At 36.8% G+C, this 20,806-nt stretch overlaps 1 long non-coding RNA gene across 1 annotated transcript in view; it reads right to left on the bottom strand.

The window, feature by feature from the left end:
- Positions 1-6,828: 6,828 nt before the first annotated feature.
- LOC117976246 (uncharacterized) overlaps positions 6,829-20,806 on the bottom strand; it is a 42,263-nt gene continuing 28,285 nt past the window's right edge. Inside the window, exons 5-8 of the long non-coding RNA XR_004666864.3 lie at positions 16,095-16,204; positions 15,862-15,943; positions 7,467-7,634; positions 6,829-6,960 (exon numbers count right to left, since the gene is read on the bottom strand). This is a non-coding gene — a long non-coding RNA (uncharacterized LOC117976246). The remainder of the gene's footprint in view (positions 6,961-7,466; positions 7,635-15,861; positions 15,944-16,094; positions 16,205-20,806) is intronic.

Genomic DNA, 20,806 nt, shown 5'->3' with positions numbered 1-20,806 from the left:
ACTGTAGGACCCAAGAGGCTGATTTTCCCAAAGGAAGAGAAGTACATTTTAAAAGGGCAAAGTTAGAGAACCAACTTCCTCCGTGTGAGGTCTACAGAAGGTTTCTCAGTTGGGAAGCTGCGTGATGAGGAACACGCCTCTCCTCCCCGACCCCCAAGGGGATCCCTGTTTCCACTGTATTCTGCCACCTTCTGCCAATTGTTTTTTCCCTGAAAAACCTCAGGAAGTCTCTCTTTGTTTTTCCCCTAAATCTTCAGTTTCGCTTGTGTGAAGAGTTGCCCTGACATAGTGCAAAGAAGATAGACACCTCAGTGAAACAGGATGTTCTGAAGGTTGGATGCCGTTATACCTAAGGAACCATTCTGACAGCAAAGCCTGAGTAAAGGACTTAGTTCCCACTGTGGATGGAGCTCAATCCTACAGATGGCTTCTGAAGTACCATGTAGAAAGCATCACTTTGAAGGATAAGAGATAGGAGACATTTGTTTATCATTTCCATTCTCCATTGGTAGAAGCTGGTCGCTAGGTATGTCAATTCCCTTACATGTTTGTGCTGTTCAATAAATCAGCTAAGCAAGCTCCTGAGCATTTGCAAAAATATCTGAAGTAGAAAATCTGAGAGATATGGCAGAAATTTCAGATGCAGCACTCTTGGAATGCATGGGAACTGCCTGCCCTGGCTGCAGCTGAAACCAAAGATTGATCTGCGAGATTTGGTATAGGTCACTAAGTGTGGGTACTACAGAATATTTTAATATTATACTCATTGTAAAGATGGTGAGAAAACCTATATCACTATAAGAATTATAAATGTTTGTTGTCAAATGTTTCAAAAATGAAATGGAGGTTGCTCAGTAAAAAAAACTTGTTAATGTGCTAAGGTTGAAATTTTGAGAATGACATTTCAATTCCTCTGCTGGCTAACATCAGTTGCTTTTCATCCCCTTATCTCTTGCTAGTCTCTTTAATATCATCTTTGTTCCAGCCAAATTAATCTATTAAAAGCCCAGGGTCTTTCTCCTTGACAATATTCATCGGTCAAGTCTCTTTCTAATCTAAAAGCTCTGGAAATCATGGAACCCATGTGAGGGGAACACAGAGTGGACAGTTACAAATAGCTTTATTTCATAAAGTGATACTCAGAATTTCTGTCTATTCTATAATCTCATTTTTGTTCCAAACACTTAGAAATCTCATTCTGTTAACATCAAACTATTTACATAGTACCCATCAAGGTTATCAATGTGCTAATGCTTGAGAAGCTGAATGATTATTTTTCAATCTCTGCTTATAAGAATAGTTAGTTGAATTTGATGCAGTTCGTTACAACTATTTCCTTAAACGTTCCAGTCTTCACTTCATTTTCTATCAGTCTTTTTATTTCTATCTTACTACTCTGTTTTCTTTTAGATCTCTCTCCCTTGCCTTAAATATTAGTGTTACCTGAGTTTTTACCCTTGGCTTTCTGATCTTTGCTGGAAGTCATTTCGTAGATACAAAGGGAAAGATAATCTGGCCAGCAGAATATTAGCAGATTTTATTTTAAACTGCCACATGCTCACAACAATGCATCGAGTGCTCAAACTTGTCATCTACAAGCTGAATTAACTGAGAAGTATGTTTTATTTCATTGATACACGTTTCTAGAGACAATGAAATATATCACTAAATAATCTAGATTTTCTGTTTCTCATGAAACATTAGACAACTTGGCAAAACTAGGACACCACCCCTGCATACAACTGGCTGTGTCTGAGTGACAGCCTTCTATGGTTAGACTAGTGAGCTCCTAAAATACCTACACATATTCACTTTTCCACCCACTTATGCTTTCCTCCTGTCCCTTGCCACCCTCTCCAAACTTTAAATGGGATGGCAAAGAGTAGAAAGCAAGACAACCTTCTATTAAATATATCTTCAGTCCATTATCCTATCTATCATTTTCTTCACTGTCAAAGTTGAGACTGTTAATTAGTCCTTCTTCTTAAAGTTATGAATATCTTTAGATGCCTTGACTTCATATTTTCTTCCTCATCTTCCATTTAACAACAAAAATGCTTCTTCTTAATCATCTTCCCTTGCTTCTACCCTGATTCAACATCCTTAAATGTTGACAGTTTTGCTTCCGTTTTTCATGAAAGCCTTTCTCTTACTCTGTGTCTCTCTTTCTCATTTGTAGCTAACATTTGAAGAGAAAGCATGGGTGAATGTAGCTGTGGATTTGACTAGTAAGTGATGTGTCCTAATATTTTTTGTGCTAAGAAATAAAATCTTTGGAAATCACTTTACTCTTTTGAGCCGTTGCAAATGTGGAACTTATGCGTTGAACTAGATTTTCAGGAAGGGCAATTTTGGATATATAGTCCTAATTATTCTGTCTTAATAACTGGCAGAGGCAAAGTTCCAAATGTAAGAAGGTCTTCCAAGTAAAGTCTAACCAAATTTATTCTTCACTTTATTGTGCTTCTGACAACCGTCTGTAACTTTACAGTTAAGTTCCTAATAGCCATCTTTTAGGGTAAATTGACAGTTCAGTCAATTTTGAAAAATACTTACACTCTAGGAAATATGACTGGGCTGATATGCTTTTTCAAAAATTTCTTTTCCCCCATGTATGCTTGAGGGAAATTATCTTGAAGTGAAATAGAGGTCTCCAAGAAATCAGAGCTAAATCCTAAATGTTGAACTGTAGCAAGCATTTTTTAACAGAGCCAACAACCACCTTTTTCTTCTTGGCTGCCCCAAGGGGTCAATCCCAATATCGGTGCCTCGATCCAACAACACTGACCCTCCCTGCCTTTCAACTGTCATTTTAGAATACTCTAATGCTTCTGAGAGGACGGCAGTAGAAATGGCCCTCCAGAGGTTAACATAATGCTTACAACATACTTGATACAGTATTGAACACCAATAAAAAACCAGATACATGTACATTTTCTGTTTATTCATCTGCACTCCCATCAATACCTATGAGGTTTGTATCTTTAGTCTTGTTGTAGCCAATGACTGTTTAGGTCTGTTGGCAAGTTGCATAAATTTGGTTCCCAGAGTTTAATGATATTTGCCCCCCAGTGTTTGTGAGGACCCAGTGCACGTATTGGCCCAGGTTTAAAGACATACATCAACTGTGGAACCTGGGTAACTTATCTAAGTTATTTGGGGCTTAGGTTCTTCAGGAGACAAAATTAAGCATTTGGAAAAGATGATCTTTCATTCTACTCTGGTCTTTCTTTCAGCATTCTATGATTTTAGCATATTATTTCAGGAGGTTCTCTCCTGGCATGTAAGGAAGATTCATGCCTGCGTTCCCTATTAATCCTGAAGTTCTGTGATTTATTCCCTCAAGTTTTATGAAGTAATTACTTGCAAGAGCTCTTTCTTGTATGAACTGTAATAAAAATGACTTAGGAAAAACGGTTAGTCTTTGCATAAAATTAAGCAGAAATTAAATTAAAAGGCAGGACATCTGTTCATTTCACATCAAGCCTTTGAGCATGTTCCCAGGGAGCTGCAGATATTGTAATGATAAGAAAAATATAGAAAAATTTGATTTCAATAATCCACCTTTTCTGTCTTCATGCCACAGATCTCCCCATTCTCTATTTTCTGCATGATCTGAGCCAAAACTTTGCCAACTGGGATGTAGGACGTTCCATTGGCTGATGAATCAATTGGTTCAAGAGGCATTTTTTTTTCTCCTCAAAAGAGACTTATCCAAGAAAATAGAGAGACAGGGGTGTCTATGTAATATAAATATAATAAAAACTATTTGATTATTAAGAATTGTCCAGCCTGGCCAACATGGTGAAATGCTGTCTCTACTAAAAATACAAAAATTAGCTGGGCATGGTGGCTCGTGCCTGTAATCCCAGCTACTCAGGAGGCTGAGGCAGGAGGATCACTTGAACCCAAGAGGCAGAGGTTGCAGTGAGCCGAGATCGTGCCACTGCACTCCCTGGGCGACAGAGTGAGACCCTGTCTAAAAAAAAAAAAAAAGACAAGAATAAAAAAAAGAATTGTAAGGATTTGGTATTATCATTTATATTCATTATTTTAGTAAATCCTGAGAAGAAACCAGAACATACTGAAACAAAGTCAGAGGGTTGGCTTGAACAGTGGAGTAGATCTTTATAGAAGGGTATCAAAAGACTGTGTAAGAAATATGAGGCAAGAGAATCTAAAGCTTATTAATTACCCATCATACAGCAAGTGATGTACCAGGTGTCTTTGACCTAAGTTTTCTATCTAAGTCTCTGACATTCTTATATGAGGTGTAGTATTATGTATCCCTCTTTTGTCTATTAGAAATATAAAATTTAGAGAAGTTAGTTAATTAGCTCAAGATCACATACTAATGTAGCTCAAATGGGGTTGAGAGGCTAGGCTTGGTGATTTATGCCTATAATTCCAGCATTTTGTGAGGCTGAGGCAGGAGGATTGCTTGAGGCCAAGAGTTCAAGACCAGCCTGGGCAACATAGGGAGACCTCATTTTTACAAAAAAAGGAAAAAACAAAAACTTAGCTAGAAATGGTGGCACACTTGTGGTATCAGCTACTCCAGAGGCTGGGGTGGGAGGATTGCTTGAGCCCAGGAGTTTGAGGCTGCAGTGAGCTGTGACTGCACCACTGCATTTCAGCCTGGGTGACAGAAAGAGACCCTGTCTCTAAAATAGAAGAAAAATAAATAAAATAAAAGGGATTAAGAGGTGATAATTAACTATATCTCTTGCCTTTTCAGCTTCAGAAACAATAGATAACACACATAGAAATCACATTGTTTTCCATGGGGTTGGGAATGAATGAATATTCCTTCATGGGGACATGAGGACATTAAGAGAGTTATCTTTAATAAGCTGGATACAGAAGCACTTGCCCTCATGACCACACTGTATGATTTCTAAGATAGACAAAACAGGGACAGTGATCGGAGAATATTCTTGAAACTGATGTAATTTGGAAGGAAGTGAAGATAAATGCGAAACTGCCATTATATTTTAAATAAGTAATTTGATGTGACATAATTATAAAGCAGTTTAGTTTTCTTATAGCTTTCTTTGTCAGACTATTTTCCTCTGGGTCAGGCAACCAATCACAGAGAAGGAGGCAGTGTTTCTGAAGAAAACATAAGCCAATTTTACAGATTAACAAAGATTTGATAATTTCATTCCCTTCCACTAATGTACTCTGAAAAATAAAGATGAGTACACCGAGGAACTCAAATGGCAAAGAGAAAACAAGAAAGAAAGAAAGAGAGAGGGAGAGAGAGAGAGATAGAGAGACAGAGACAGTGAGAGAGAGAGAGAGAGACAGAGAAAAGAATGACTTCAGGAAAGAGAAGTTTTCCTGCTAAGAACCCGGAGAATTCAGGTAATGAGCTGGCAATGGACACCGCTAAAGGATTAATAAAAAAGCATCTGCTGGGGACAGGTGGCAGCCCAGCAGAAAGGGAAATAAATGCTTTTGGTGTCAGAAAAATAAAATGTAACTGAAAACACTCTTTATTTCTCTCTTTCATTTTTTAAAAACAACTTGGTGTATGTGAATTATAATACTCCCATTTTCTGCAAGAATTGGAATTATGCAAAGCTTTAACCTCCATGAGTTATCCTCATATAAAATTTTGTTAACAAAAGAGATGTAATCATAAGCATACATACATAACCTGATTCTATAGATAGCAGGCATTCCTAAAAGTTTAGGGAGGAGAAATGTCACATTAAATAGAGATTTGCAGAAAACATGACCAGAAGAAATTGAACAAAATGTGCTGGAAGAAGTTTCACCTCGTCGGTGAACTATGAGATGAGGTGAACTATGAGAGAGAAATTTCCTTTAAAGAAAACACACTGTCCATTGAGACTCTAATGTCAACAGTATTTCTGCCATTCGCCAGCACGGAGGTGAGCTCTTTCTGTTCTCTTCATAGTTCCACTGGCTTCATTGTTGCCAAAGGGAAGTGCCCATTAGGATCTTCTCATTCCCTTTTCTTCATAATATCCTCTTCAAGTAAAATTTTTATTAGAAATTTAGCAATTATATTACTTTAATTATTAGTTTATTTATTTTTATTATTTTAATGTTTTTTTGTAAAAGATGATAAATGGATATATAAATGAATAAATGGAAACCATTTGAACTGTAAAGATAGGGGGTTCTCTGTATAGGGGCATTGACAATGTAAATTGTAAATTTTTACATTAGCATCTTTGCCCTGAAAGATAGGGGGTTCTATTGCCACAGGCCATGCTGTTATGAAAAATCCCACAGATGCTGAGCTCTGTGAGCAGCACTCTTGGACTCCAGCTCCATTGAAGTTGCAGCAAAAGGAATTGATTTCATTCATTTTGTGGCTGCATAGTATTTTGCAGCATATATATGCCACATTTTCTCCATGTGCTCATGTCCCCATGAAAGAATATTCACTCCCTCAACCCCATTGAAGACAATGTAATTTCTATGCCTACTCTCTATTGTTTCTGAAGCTAAAAGGCAAATGTAAAAACCAAAATCAAATGTAAAACAATGGCAGTCCTCGGATTAAGTGAGAGCTACCTTGAAGGGGTTAAGTGATAGCTATCTTGAGGGTCTTGTAGCTTTGGTAAATTTTGGTTTGCTGATGTTTGCCCTGCCTTTTAATGTTGGCCAAAGATAAATGTGTCCAAGCTCCTAAGTAACCCTGGGAGATCCCAGGAGCACCTTCCAACGTGCTTTCTGTCACTTTTCTCTTCTATTTTTCATTACCCTCTTGTATCTGACTATAACAATGGACAGGAAAAGATAACCAAACAGACTTCTGACAGCAAAAGATAACCAAACAGACTAACTTACAGTTTCTATTGAGGCATCTGCACTTGTGGCATTGTTGCTGCTTCCACCCGAAGTTCTCTCACATGCACTGGGGGTCTTGCATGTGGTCAAGACACCCTTAGACTCAAGAATAAATCTGTGGGAGTGGCAGACCTTCATAGATAAAATTGAAAGAGTTTTGATTTAGTGAAGCTGTTAGGTCTAAGAAATTATACTTTTGAGAGCCCATTAACAGATTGTAAAAGAACAGTTCCCCAAGTTTGTCACAGAGCATCTTAAGGTCTTGATATCCAGAGCAACATGATTACCTGTTCTGCTTGAGAACAGTGTGGCATCTAAAAACCAAGGCTACCTATTCTAAGTTAACCTTGCCTTATTTGGTTTCTATTTATAATTTTTTATATTATTTTGGATTCAAGGGGTACATGTTTGCGACATGGCTATATTGCATACTGGTGGGGATTGAGCTTCTAGTGTACTCTTTACCCAAACAGTGAACATTGTACCCAGTGGGTAATTTTTGAACCCTCTACCGTCCCCGCTTTGAATGTCCCTAGTGTCTATTATTTCCATCTTTACATCCATGTGTACCCATTTATTAGCTCCCACTTATAAGTAAGAACATGTGGTATTCGGTTTCCTGTTGCTGAGTTAGTTACCTTAGGTTAAGGGACTCCAGCTCCATCAAAGTTGCAGGAAAGAAGATGATTTCATTCTTTTTATGAGTGAATAGTATTTCACAATGTATATATGCCACATTTTCTTCATCCATTCAACTGTTGATGGACACTCAGGTTGGGTCCATGTCTTTGCGATTCTAAATAACCCTGTGATAAACATACAAGTACAGGTTTCTTTTTTATATAATGCTTTCTTTTCCTTTGGGATTGCTGGGTTGAATGTTTGTATTTTTATTTACTTAAGAAATCTCTATACTGTTTTCCATAGAGGTTGAACTAATTTACATTCCCACTAACAATGAATAAGTTTTCCCTTTTTTCCACATCCATGCCAACATCTGTTATTTTTTGACTTTTTAGTAATAGCCATTCTAACTGGTATGAGATGATATTTCATTACAGTTTTAATTTGCATTTCTGATGAATATTGATGAACATTTTTTCATGTGTTTCTTTGCTACTTGTATTTCATCTTTTGAGAAATGTCTGTTCATGTTCTTTGCCCAGTTTTTAATAGGGTTGTTTGTTTCTTTGCTTAGAATAATGAGTTCAGTCTCTGGAAGCAACTTGATCCATTATGTAAATTAAAAGGTGGGCAGGTCTATCATACCTCTGTCTCATTCAGGTTTATAAAATATTCAAAAATATCTAGGCACTGTGACAGCTCAAACAATCACATTTTTCCAGATTCTCTCTCAAGAGATATGGTATAAATAAATGGAGGAAGAGATACATGGTGGTTAGTAATGGAGATTCTATAGTAGATAGATGTATCAGTGTTTCCAGCATTATCTATGGAGAGAACACCTGGATATGGGCTCAAATATACCTACCTGCTTGACCAACATGAAGATGAAAATGCAATGCTCACATATCTATAGCAACACCAAATGGTGACATCTCTGAGATAATGCCCTTTGTTCTGATTGCACTCTTGCCAAGCTATTCTCTAGTGACTATTTACAACCCTGCTCTATCCACAAACACACACATGCACACCAGATACAGATGATTATAATGACCAGGAAAATAGCCATTAGCATTTTAATTAGAAACATAAGTACCAAACAGATTATAAAATACATATTTGGTTTAATACATGTTTGCATATACATATATTCATATACTCTATAAAGAAATTTTAAAACATGTTATACCTATTGTTTATACACATATTCACCAAGAAAGAAAGACAGAATGAGGGCAAGAGAGAGTGAGAGTGAGAGACAGAAACTTGAAAGTACAGAAAGTCACAGAAAAGCAAAAAATATATCATCCTACTATCCAGAGATAAGCAATACAAATTGTTGGTTTATATTATTTGTGCTCACATGGTCTTATAACTTCTTGCTTTTATTTCCAATTTGTAACATATTAGAAGCATTTCCTATCTTAAAAGATTCTTCTAAAATATAATATAAAGAAACTATTGAAAATCTTGCTACAGCATAAGATATTTAACTAATTTCATATTGACAAACTTGTACTAGAAAATAAATTTGTTTATTTGGGTTTAATAATTGCGAATTTTGAAGATTGGCTGTTAAACTATTTCTAGTCCTACTATGCTGAAGAACAGATTTTTGATGGTAGCACTGGAATGCACCCCTTACAGAAGATCCCAGGAGCAACCAGTCAACCACCCTCTGTATTCCTTTCACTTTTGAAACCACTGTATTGATTAACTAATTAAAAACATAATTTTTGTCAGCCAGTTATGTGCTAAGTGATCTTCTAGGTATAAAGGATGCAACAACAAATAACACAGACTTTGGAGTCTCTACCTTCTTGGAACTTGTACATTAGTGAGAGGATTGGCTTTTTTTTTTTTTTTTTTTTTTTTTTTTTAGTATTTATTGATCATTCTTGGGTGTTTCTCAGAGAGGAGGATGTGGCAGGGTCATAGGATAATAGTGGAGAGAAGGTCAGCAGATAAACACGAGAACAAAGGTCTCTGGTTTTCCTAGGCAGAGGTCCCTGCGGCCTTCAGCCCTGTTTGTGTCCCTGGGTACTTGAGATTAGGGAGTGGTGATGACTCTTAACGAGCATGCTGTCTTCAAGCATCTGTTTAACAAAGCACATCTTGCACCGCCCTTAGGATTGGCTTTTATAAGAAGCAAAATAGTTTGAGTTAACTGGAGAGAATGCAGACCTACATGGAAGCCCAGGCATTGAAATGTGTAAACATGACAGTTTCTCCATGTGGAAGCCATTTTTGTGTTTTCTTGATAAACTAGGAAGCAAATCATTAGCTGATAACAAAGATTAGGGAAATCAGACTCACTTTGAATCACTTGGCTTCTTTCTTCCAATCCTCTCATTTTGTTCAAGCTCTTTCAAGCCAGCCTGAGTGGGAGGCACACCAGGCCATGCGTGTCCTATTCTTGTTGGAGCTATGAGAGATATGAATTCCTCAACAGCTTGCAAACCATGCACAAATTTGCTCAGGAAAAGTTGATGGGACTTATACTGCAGTCAACTCTGAAACTTTTAACATGAACTCATATTTTTTTTCCAACCAGAATTACCTAATCCTTTTTAAATGTTCTTCACAGAAGCAATCAGATCTAGAATTCATATCTTTAGAAAAGCAAGATCCTCTCTTTTCTTTTCTCAAAGCAAACCAGGCACCTAAGAAGCATTCTTGCAATAGCCAGCCCGCTAAGCCATATAAAACTGAACCATTATTACTCGTGTCTTTGTGTGTATTTTAACCTTTAAATGGTGATACTGTCGTTTTAATTAAAGATGACGTTTCTTCAGCATTCAATTCAAAAAGAGACTGCAAAGTCCCATTCTACAATAGAAACTAAATCTTTAGTCCAAAAGTAAAACAAAGTGTATGCATGAAGGTAGGCAGGGTTGGGGAGGTTTCAAAATTTGATGGTGGGAGATTGGTGGTATTGGCAGTCATAAAAATGGGGTACCTCCAGAACTATGAAAACTATACCAGCAAAACTTCCTTTATGATGCAAAAAATGAGACATAGAAAAAGCTAAAATTTCAAAGCTATGTGAGGAGTAACATGTACCAGGCAGAGAATCTTGGTCCACTTTTTCTTTTTCTAATGTCTGTGCAATATGAGTAACTTAATATGCCCACTTTACAGACACCATGTGTAGATACTGAGATTCTCCATCCACACAATCACAGTATTGGAAAATTATACCATATCACATCATATCATATATTTATACATATTATATATGATGGGTTTCACAATGTTAGCACTATTAACATTTAGAGCTGGATAATTATTTGTTGTGGGAGGCTACCCTGTGTATCATAGTAAGTTTAGCTGCACCCCTGGCCTTTACATACAGGATGTCAGTAGCACCATCCTCCAAATTGTATCTAACAAAAAAAATGTCTTCAGACATTGGCAAATCTCCTACGTCCTGGTGCCTGGTGCCTACTTCTTGTCGTACCAAGAGTATTTCATAGAAAGAGGCCGACCTTTCACCACTTTGCAGTAAAATGCATGTGTGACTACATACAACGCCATACTAGCAAAATTCTTCCCCTTTTACCCTCGTTCATTTTACTTACTGTGTGGCCCATCTTCTAGGGACACATTATTGAGTTCACTGGCTCTACTGAGGAAAGCAACTAATGTATCTCAGTCCTCTTTTAAAAAAATCCTAAGATTAAAGTGAATCTATCATATATAGATGCCATACATTGCTTAATGAACCTAGGCTCTAAAATTGTACAGTACATTTCCTGTCGTATCTGAATGCTATTGTATTCGAATAACTTAGTGTTTTTCATAGATTGCCCTTAGTGAAAGGGTGGGTTGAAATTGAACATTCCAGTGTGTTCGATAATTCTGTTGACATGGATAAGTTTTGTTTGTTTGTTTTTGTTTTATGTTTTTTTGAGACAGGATCTTGCTCTGTTGCCCAGGCTCCAGTGCAGTGAAACCATCAGTGCTCATTACAGCCTCAACCTCCTGTGCTCAAGCAATCCTCCAACCTCAGCCTCGCTGTTCCTTAGTAGCTGGGACTGTAGGTGCACACCACCATGTTCAAATAATTTTTTTGTATTTTTAGTAGAGACAGGGTTTTGCCATGTTGTCCACACTGGTCTGGAACTCCTGGGCTCAAGTGATCCTCCTACCTTGGCCTCCCAAAGTGTTGGAATTACAGGCATGAGCCACAGAACCTGGCCGACATGGGGGAGTTTTGAAATTGGTGTATTATATCATGTACCAATCTTCTGGATGATTATTTAATGTAAATCTCTCCCTCAAAGATTCACTAGCTATTGGACACAATGTTGCCTTAGGGCCCACAGGCAGGGCCTGTGTGTGGAGCATTGTGTCTTCATGCTTTAAAGTAATTTCTTGAAAAATTTTTAAAATCCCCTCTGTTGCATGGGAGCCTCTAGGCCTAACAATGAAATCACCATTAATTTGATTAATTAATTCAAAATATAATGGGTGGATTGCCTTGAGGCTGAACCAGAACCCATATTGAGTCCAGTGCTCAGGATCTCATATACTTCAGAGAGGGCCCTATCTCAGTACGTAATGCAACTGAACATAGACATCTTCAAGCATTTGCCTCCATTTCTCCTATGACTCTTTTGTGGAATACAAACATTAGCTAGAGAGAACAATTATTGATGTAAAAACATGTTAACCGATGTATGCAATCATGAATATGTATTAGCTGGTAAATAAACCAGTTGTTCTTTATCTAAGGAACATTGTAAGTTTCAAAGAGTTTTTGATGCTCCCTAAACTAATTTGTGTATGTGTCCATATGTGACTTATTCTTGAGAAAGTGTCAATAATTTTCCTCAGATTCTGAATGAATAACCCAATTTCTATAACAGCCTTAGGAAAAAAATTGGATTTGGGAACTGTGGGCCCACCTTGAGCATCTATATACACTTACATGCTGCCCTTACAAAGGTATTTATCTTCCAGGAATTTTTGGTGGCTGCCAAATTTCTCTGCAAAAGTTTTTAAGTTTTGTGGATAATTTCGAATCACATGAGGGCTCTGCATGTTCAAAGGAAGTCAAGACAGTTTAGGGTTGCAATGATATATTTTTTATCTTGTTTAAACCTTAAAAAATATTAGTCTGACCTCTCCTTCAGAAACATCCCTGGTCTCCTTGTCTGTTTCTGAAAATATCTCACTTTGCTATAGGTGGCCTTATAGAAAGCAAGAGATTCCCTGGCATATCTTTTTGAAACGTATTGCATTTTGTGCATCATTTTTGCTATACATATGAAAGATCTTACTAGGTCATTTAATGTTTGCTTTCTTAGACATCAAATGTTAACACATCATTAAGGGAGGTTAAATTAAAGTTTTCTATTCCAGGCCCAGTTCAATGGCTCACTCCTGTAATCCAGCACTTTGAGAGGCCGAGGCAGGCAGATCACCTGAGGTCAGGAGTTCGAAACCAGCCTGGCCAACATGGTGAAATCCCATCTCTACTAAAAATACAAAAAATTAGCCAATTTTGGTGGTGCACACCTGTAATCCTAGCTACTTGGGAGGCTGAGGCAAGAGAATCACTTGAACCTGGGAGGTGGAAGTTGCAGTGAGCTGAGATTGCGCATTGCACTCCAGCATGGGGGACAAGAGTGAAACTGCCTTAAAAAAAAAAAAAAGTTTTCTATTCCAGACATTTTGTGGCAATTGGGTATTTATACTACTGAATCCATGATTTTTTTTTCAGTATCTTTGTAAAATATATGGCTTATAGAGAATTTATAAGATACATTTCATATTCCATTAGTGTTACGTTACTAAATCTAAGATTTTATTAACCCATTTTTAATAAAGCAGAATTCTCTTTCTAATCCTATAGACTACCTGTAGTCTTACATTATTTGTAGTACATTATAGTTAAGGTAGAAACCTGATTTTAAGAATTTGAATCTGAATAGAAAACTAATGTTTATAAAACATTAACAACAGGACAAACAAAATTCTGATTTATACTTAATAGTAATTCTGTGCTGGAGGTACACGCAATCCCATTTTAAAGGTGATAAAATTAAAGTTCAGAGAAACACCCAACTGGTTAATTCTAAGCATAGAAGCAAAACCCCAATCAGTATGTCACCAAAGCACATACTCTTTCCTAGGATATTTTGAAATATTTCAAAAGGGGGAAGAAAACAATAAAAAGGGTCTTGTTGGGGAAATGAAGGTCAGGAACCACAGGACCATCTGGCTGTGGTCTTCCAAACCCATGGAGTTTATTAAATAATAATTGACTTCAAATTTATTATTAATCAAAGGCATATATAGCCCACAAGTCATAACCCTTTTTGTTTCCATGAGTAAACTAAAGTTACCAGGCTGAGTTCAAATAAGACCATGCATATTAACAAAAATAGGAGGATGCTTTGGTTTGGGCAGGAATTTCCCAATTACATCTATGATTTTTAAGAGATATTTGAAATTTATGTTTTAAAATAGACTAAAATCTCACATCGTTATTTTTGTACACTTTTTAGAAATTCAAGAATTTAATTTAAAACCAATACTTGGTTTGTTTTCCACTTATTTGACTAAATGCTTTTTATTTTCACTAAATACCACAAGACAAATTAAAGGTAGAGGTAGTATTAGAACCTGTGTCTCTTGTCCTTCAGACTAGTATTCTCATGATTACTTTCTCCTTTTCATAAACCAAGTACTAACCAACATTAAATTTATTTTATTCCTTTTGTCTCACTTTTATTATGTATATATCAATGTATGTATTTTCACAATAAGTCACAATAAGTGTAAAATCTAAGGGAAGAAGACAGAGTGATAAAGAAAAGAGGAAGCTAGTAAAACAACTCTTAGATATTTGTTTTGACCCATTTTGTTTAAGACAGTTTAAGTTGGATATTCTTCTCTAATGAATTCAGAGAAGATTCTTTACTAATCACAGAAAGTTATGGAGGAATAAAATAGAAAGGAAGAGAGGGTGAGAGACTTATTGGCTTATACAACACAACAGCTAAGAAACAGTTTACTGCTGACATAGCTGGATCCCGGTTCTCCTATACCACTTTCAGAGTTCTGCACCTCCATCTGTTTCTTGATGCTGCTTTCTTCTGTGCAGACTTTATTCTCAAGCAGGACTTACTCATGCATTTTGAAAGATAACAAAAGTAGTATGAAGTTTAAGTGAGTCACGAAAATTGCCATGCACGATTTACTAGCTTGAGTACTTTGAAATGACTGTGATGAGTAGTAATGTTTAAACTAATAGTTGTGGAAAGAGAAGGTACTGTGTTGATTCAAGCCAAGTCACTGATTTACACCTGCAACCAGGAAACCAGGTGATACTGTGATTTGCAGTCTCTCTCTCTCTCTCTCTCTCTATATATATATATATATATGCATGGAGAAGAGGTAATTCATTAAAGTTGGGGAAACAGGGCAAATATCTTTCCCTTACAATGTTCCATAGTAAAAACCATTGAGATTATATAGGACCATTTGACAAAAATCTCCACCATAATGGTGTCTTTCTATAGTTACCCATATTTTATGTAAGGTTAACACTGCCTGCTAAATGTGAAGGCTGCATATTTTATATTCTTAAGCATTTGGAACTTATCATGCATGTCTTTCTCTCCTCTCCTCCCCTCTCCCCTCCCCTCCCCTCCCTTTCACTCCCCTCCTCTTCTTTTCTTTTCTTTTTTTCTTTTCTTGCTGTGTCGCCCAGGCTGGAGTGCACTGGTGTGATCTCGGCTCACTGCAACCTCCACCTCCCGGGTTCAAGCAATTCTCCTGCTTCAGCCTCCCAGGTAGCTGGGAAATACAGGTGCACCCTACCACGCCCAGTTTATTTTTGTATTTTTAGTAGAGACGGGGTTTCGCTATGTTGGCCAGGATGGTCTCCAACTCTTGACCTCAGTTGATCTGCCCACCTCGAACTCCCAAAGTGCTGGGATTATAGGCATGAGCCACCATGCCCAGCCCCTTTTTCTGATGCAGTAAATGGAAAATTGTTTGGACCTGTTCTTTCAGGTAGTAATGATCACATTGATGATACCCATAATATCATTCCACAAGAGCAGCCTCCATAAGTCTTGTGTTTACTTTCCAGATTTTCCTTTTCTTATTATAATGTGTAGCTTAAGGCATGGAAAATCCACTTGTCTGGTCAAAATCAATCTTCTACATATGGTTTCTGCAGTACTTGCTTGAAATTCTCTTCGATTAATAGGTAATAAGTAGAGTATAACTCCCTATCCCTAAATCCCTGTAAGAGAAGGGGGTAATAATTTGCATTTTAACAAGTATCACTTTGTACTAAGCATCTGGAATGAAAGATAATAAAACCCAGATGATTAACGTACATATTGCCTTTCCTCAACTTTTCACCATGTCGTTATGTTTACTCACCTGCATCCATTCATCTCTGTGTCCCCACGCATCCAGAGAACATCAGGCTCTTATAGCAGTTCAGTAAGATGTAGTTTCTTCCCTTAAGAAAAGAGAGACCAATAAGAAAATCAATGATTATAATGCAAAATATTAAGTGCTTGGATGGAAGAAGTAGAACAAAGGAGAAGGACCTAATCAAGCCACAGGAAGAGCCACACAATTTCTACAGAAGATACGGGGAGGCCACACACCATGAACCTCTTGTACTCCCACACATCTTTCTGCAAATGTCAAAATTGCAAGGTCTTGATGGTTCTTTCACTCAGGCCACTTCTCAGGATGGTTTACGCAGTTGGAAATTCTGAAAATGATAAAACATATTGGAGGAATATACTATGAGATTCTACAAGGGACCTAGTCTTATTCTATACAGCTAACATGCTTTATATGTTTATTAAATGTGGAAAAAATTTACTCTAAAGATAACATCCAACAATACAAAAATATATGAACTGTGGGAAAGTGAATGATACTTCTCTGAATATAACTTTTGGAAGCATATCAATGTTTTTCACACTCAACAATAGCAGTTTTTTGAAAAAATAATTACACTGGGTAAACACGCTAAATCCATTATAAAAGAATCAAATCATGTTTCAATTGAATGACAAACAACCTTGTTGAAGAGAGAAAGACAAAAAGTAAGTTTTGAACATAATATTTACAGAAATGTAAACAAATATTGAACTCTACTTCATGGGTTTGCTTTTCACAGTGGTATAGGTTACTGCCATGGTTTGAATGATTGTGTCCCTGCAAAATTCATGTTGAAACCTAATCTCCATTGTGGCGATATTAAGAGGCGGGGCTCTTAGGGAAGTCTGTAAGTCATGAACACTCTGCTGTCACAAGTGGAATTAATGACATTATAGAAGAGGCTTCAGAGAGCTGCCTGGCTCTTACACTCACATCTTCTGCCAAGTGAGGACACAGCATTTATCCCTATCACCTGCCTGCCCTTCCACCATGTGAGAATGCTGCAAGAGGCACCATCTATGCAGCAAAGACAGAGCTTTCACCAGACACAGAATCTGCCAGCGCCTGGATCTTGGACTTCCCAGCCTCTGGAACTGTGATAAATAAATTCCTGTTATGTATAAATTACCCAATCTATGGCATGTTGTGATAGCAACTCAAAGGGAAAAAGAAGGTACAAATTCTGACACCACTTTATATATATTCTAAAATTAAACAAATTAGTAAATATATCATAGATGTCTGCAACTTTCAAATTATTCAGTATAAAAATCATAATTATGTGTATGCATGTGTATTATATGTGCATGTGTGTATTCAGAATAAAAATTATAATTGTGTGTGTGCATGCATATGAGCATTAGAAGGGCAAATACAAATTTATTTAAAAAGACATGATTTTCTTGGTTGAAATTAAAGGAAGATACTCCCTCCCTCCCTTTTCTTATGAGTATTTACTTTAGAAAATGTGTAAGTTTCTTCATTGTCTCTTTGAAATGTACATAAATCTTTTTAAAGGTAAATACACCTCTTGCCAGCTTTATGATCTAGGAATATCTTTCTCAAGGATCTGGAAAGCATTTTTTAAAAAAGTAATCATCAAGAAAGATAGTGTTTTTATCTCCTAATTTCTGCGGTAGAGTAGGAACCTAACTTTAGTGGTCCCTTCCCTCCCAGTTGTAAAATTATCTCTTATATGGGAAGTTTATTTTTTCTTTGGGTAAAGCTAATTAGTTAACACAGATAGTCACCCCAATTACTAAGTGAATTTAGGATGAACTATATGCAACAATCAGTGCTGTCAAGCTCTTGTTTGAAGACTAGGTATTGTCTACCTTGGGAACAAGTAAGCAATTAATTGTGTCTGCTTGGGTACATAAAAGGGTGGGATTTCTTTCAGTCTAGGCAGTCTTTTAGTAGACTGCTGTGATGCACAGCATATTCTAGTTAAACACTTATTCAACAATACAGTTGTTTTCTTTCTTTTAAAGAAAAGTGTGGATGATTATCTACGTTACGGGTCCCTCTCTGTGGCACACCCTACTGTGTGTCCAGGTTCCATCTGACCATTCACATCAACCTGTGGGAATTCGAGCTTGAGTAATCAGCATGAATAGACAGCCGTTAGGAAGATTGTTTTATTGGACAAAACCAGATTGCATCAATTGGTGTTATTAATACATATGTTTAAAAATGGTTGTGAGAAAGCAGGTGCAATGAGTGAGGTAAAAACTCCCTTAGTAAAGCAGAAACAATGAGAGAGAGAAAGAATGAGAAAGTTGGATTTTCTTGACCTACATCATGTTCCAATGTAAACTTGGAATGGTACGGTGTCAGTTACTAGACACTAGACCTGTAATCAACAGTTGGTTCTAGTAGAGACTGTTATCTGTGATGCGTTCTATATGACGAATCAAGCTCACTTGGTTAGGCAGAACAATAAGATCAAGTTGTTATAACACTGCGAATCAAATCAGATAACCTTACTTTATCTTTCTTATTTTATTTTATTGTACTTTAAGTTCTATGATACATGTGCTGAATGTGCGGGTTTGTTAAACAGGTATACATGTGCCATGGTGGTTTGCTGCACCTATCAATCCATCATCTAGGGTTTTTGCTGTTGTTGTTTTTTTTTGTTTGTTTGTTTTTGGTTTTTTGTTTGTTTGTTTGTTTTTGAGATGGAGTCTCGCTCTGTCACCAGGCTAGAGTGCAGTGGCACGATCTTAGCTCACTGCAACCTCTGATTCCCTGGTTCAAGCGATTCTCCTGCCTCAGCCTCCTGAGTAGCTGGGATTATAGGCATGTGCCACCACTCCCAGCTAATTTTTGTATTTTTAGTAGAGATGAGGTATCACTATGTTGGCTAGGAAGGTCTCGATCTCCTGACCTCAGCCTCCCAAAGTGCTGGGATTACAGGCGTGAGCCACTGTGCCTGGCCCCATCATCTAGGTTTTAAGCCCCACATGCATTAGATATTTGTCGTAATGCTCTCCCTCCCCTTTCTCCCCACCCCACAACAAACCGCGGTGTGTGATGTTCCCCTCCCTGTGTCCATGTGTTCTCATTGTTCAACTCCCACTTATGAGTGAGAATGTGCGGTGTTTATTTTTCTTTTCCTGTGTTAGTTTGCTGAGGATGATGGTTTCCAGCTTCATCCATGTCTCTGCAAAAGGATATAAACACATTCTTTTTTTAATGGCTGGGTAGTATTCCATGGTGTATATGTACCACATTTTCTTTTTCTTTATCCAGTCTATCACTGATGGGTATTTTGGTTGATTCCAAATCTTTGCTATTATAAATAGTGCTGCAATAAACATAACCTTATTTTAAATTTTGGCTTCTGCTGTATGCAGATACCTCACGCAGTCACCTCATGCAGTCCTGACATGTAAGCACATTACAGAAGAGAAAACAATATGAAAAGTAAGTAACTGAATGAAGTCCAGCATATCTCGTACTGTGCTTGCTCCATAAATAATATTAATATTTTATTATGTAGCTAATTAGTACAATAAAGCAGAAAATGATATTGATGATTATATAATTACGTATGTAAGAAACAGTACAGAAACTAGCAAAATGTTGCTAAACCGCTTAAGGTTTCCATAAGATGGTGATATAAAAAATACGTATGTTTTAGATTAGGAAGCAAACTCAGAAATGCTAAGTGGCTTGCCTAAGATTATATACAAATGATGGATGAAGTTGGATTTAAATTCGAATCTGTTTCAGTAAAAGACAATGTCTTAATGGCATTTCACATATCCATATTGGACTCTGTCACCATTTATGTGTCATGGGGGTTTATGTGTTCTATGCAGCCTGGATGGAGTCCCTCCTCCTTTTCAAGTGGTTAACCAGAATAGCCTTGATGTATTTGATTGCCATATGTAATTGTCCTTTTATTGAAGTAGAATTTCGCTCTTTAAATAAGATGAATGTACTTTCTAATCTCACAAATATATCTGTGAAAGACACTCACAGATATCCGTGACATCTGTTATTAATTTGTAATGTTAGGGCTTAGAAGGTTTTAGAATACGTGAAGTTTGATGAGAGGTGTTTATATGAGGAAGCTGAGAATAAGTAGAGTTGACCCTGGGTGTCCACAAGAGATTGGATCTAGGACTCCTGCAGATATCAAAACCTATGGATCCTCAAGTCCCTTATATAAAATGGCATATTATTTGCATATCATATATACATATCTTCCCGAGTACTTTAAATCATCTCTAAATTATTTATAAATACCTAATGGAATGTAAATGCTTTGTAAGTAGTTCTTATACTTTAGTTTTCTTTGTATTATTTTTATTATCATAGCTATTTTTATTTTTTTTTTTATGTTTTTGGTCTGCATTTGGTTGAGCCAATGGATTTGGAACTCACAGATAGCACTAGCTAGCTGTAGTTCATTTTTAAAAAATTACATTTAGAATCTAATATTTAATAAATAATTGATATATACCAGTCCCCAATAAAGTGTTGTACCCATTTTATGTCACAATATTTTAAAAATACCTTCTGACTGGATTATTTTAACATTATAACAACTATTTTACATGTAATGCCAGCATTACACTATTACTAGTAGAAGGCCAAATGTTATGTTCAGTAATCACATGTGTGTACACACCTATGTACACACACATGCATGCTGATACACATGAGAGTGCAGAAGAATATAGCATTCTGCTTTTTAACATAGATTTGAGATATGTCGTGAGAAGGAAAGAGGATGGGAATTGTCTATCTAATATTCAACTGATCCTTATGTTCTCCGAAGACATGGGAAATTTGACATATACTTTGGGCCACTCTCCATGGCCTCCATCAATGGTTGATTATGAACAGAACTACATCTCTTTGAAACAAGATTTTAGTCCTCCACTTTCCACATCAGAACAATTTTTCTTCTATT

Source organism: Pan paniscus, chromosome 18, assembly GCF_029289425.2.
Source record: "Pan paniscus chromosome 18, NHGRI_mPanPan1-v2.0_pri, whole genome shotgun sequence".
NCBI lineage: Eukaryota > Metazoa > Chordata > Mammalia > Primates > Hominidae > Pan > Pan paniscus.
Note: the sequence above shows the minus strand (reverse complement) of the source record. Positions and strands in the feature narration are given on the sequence as shown.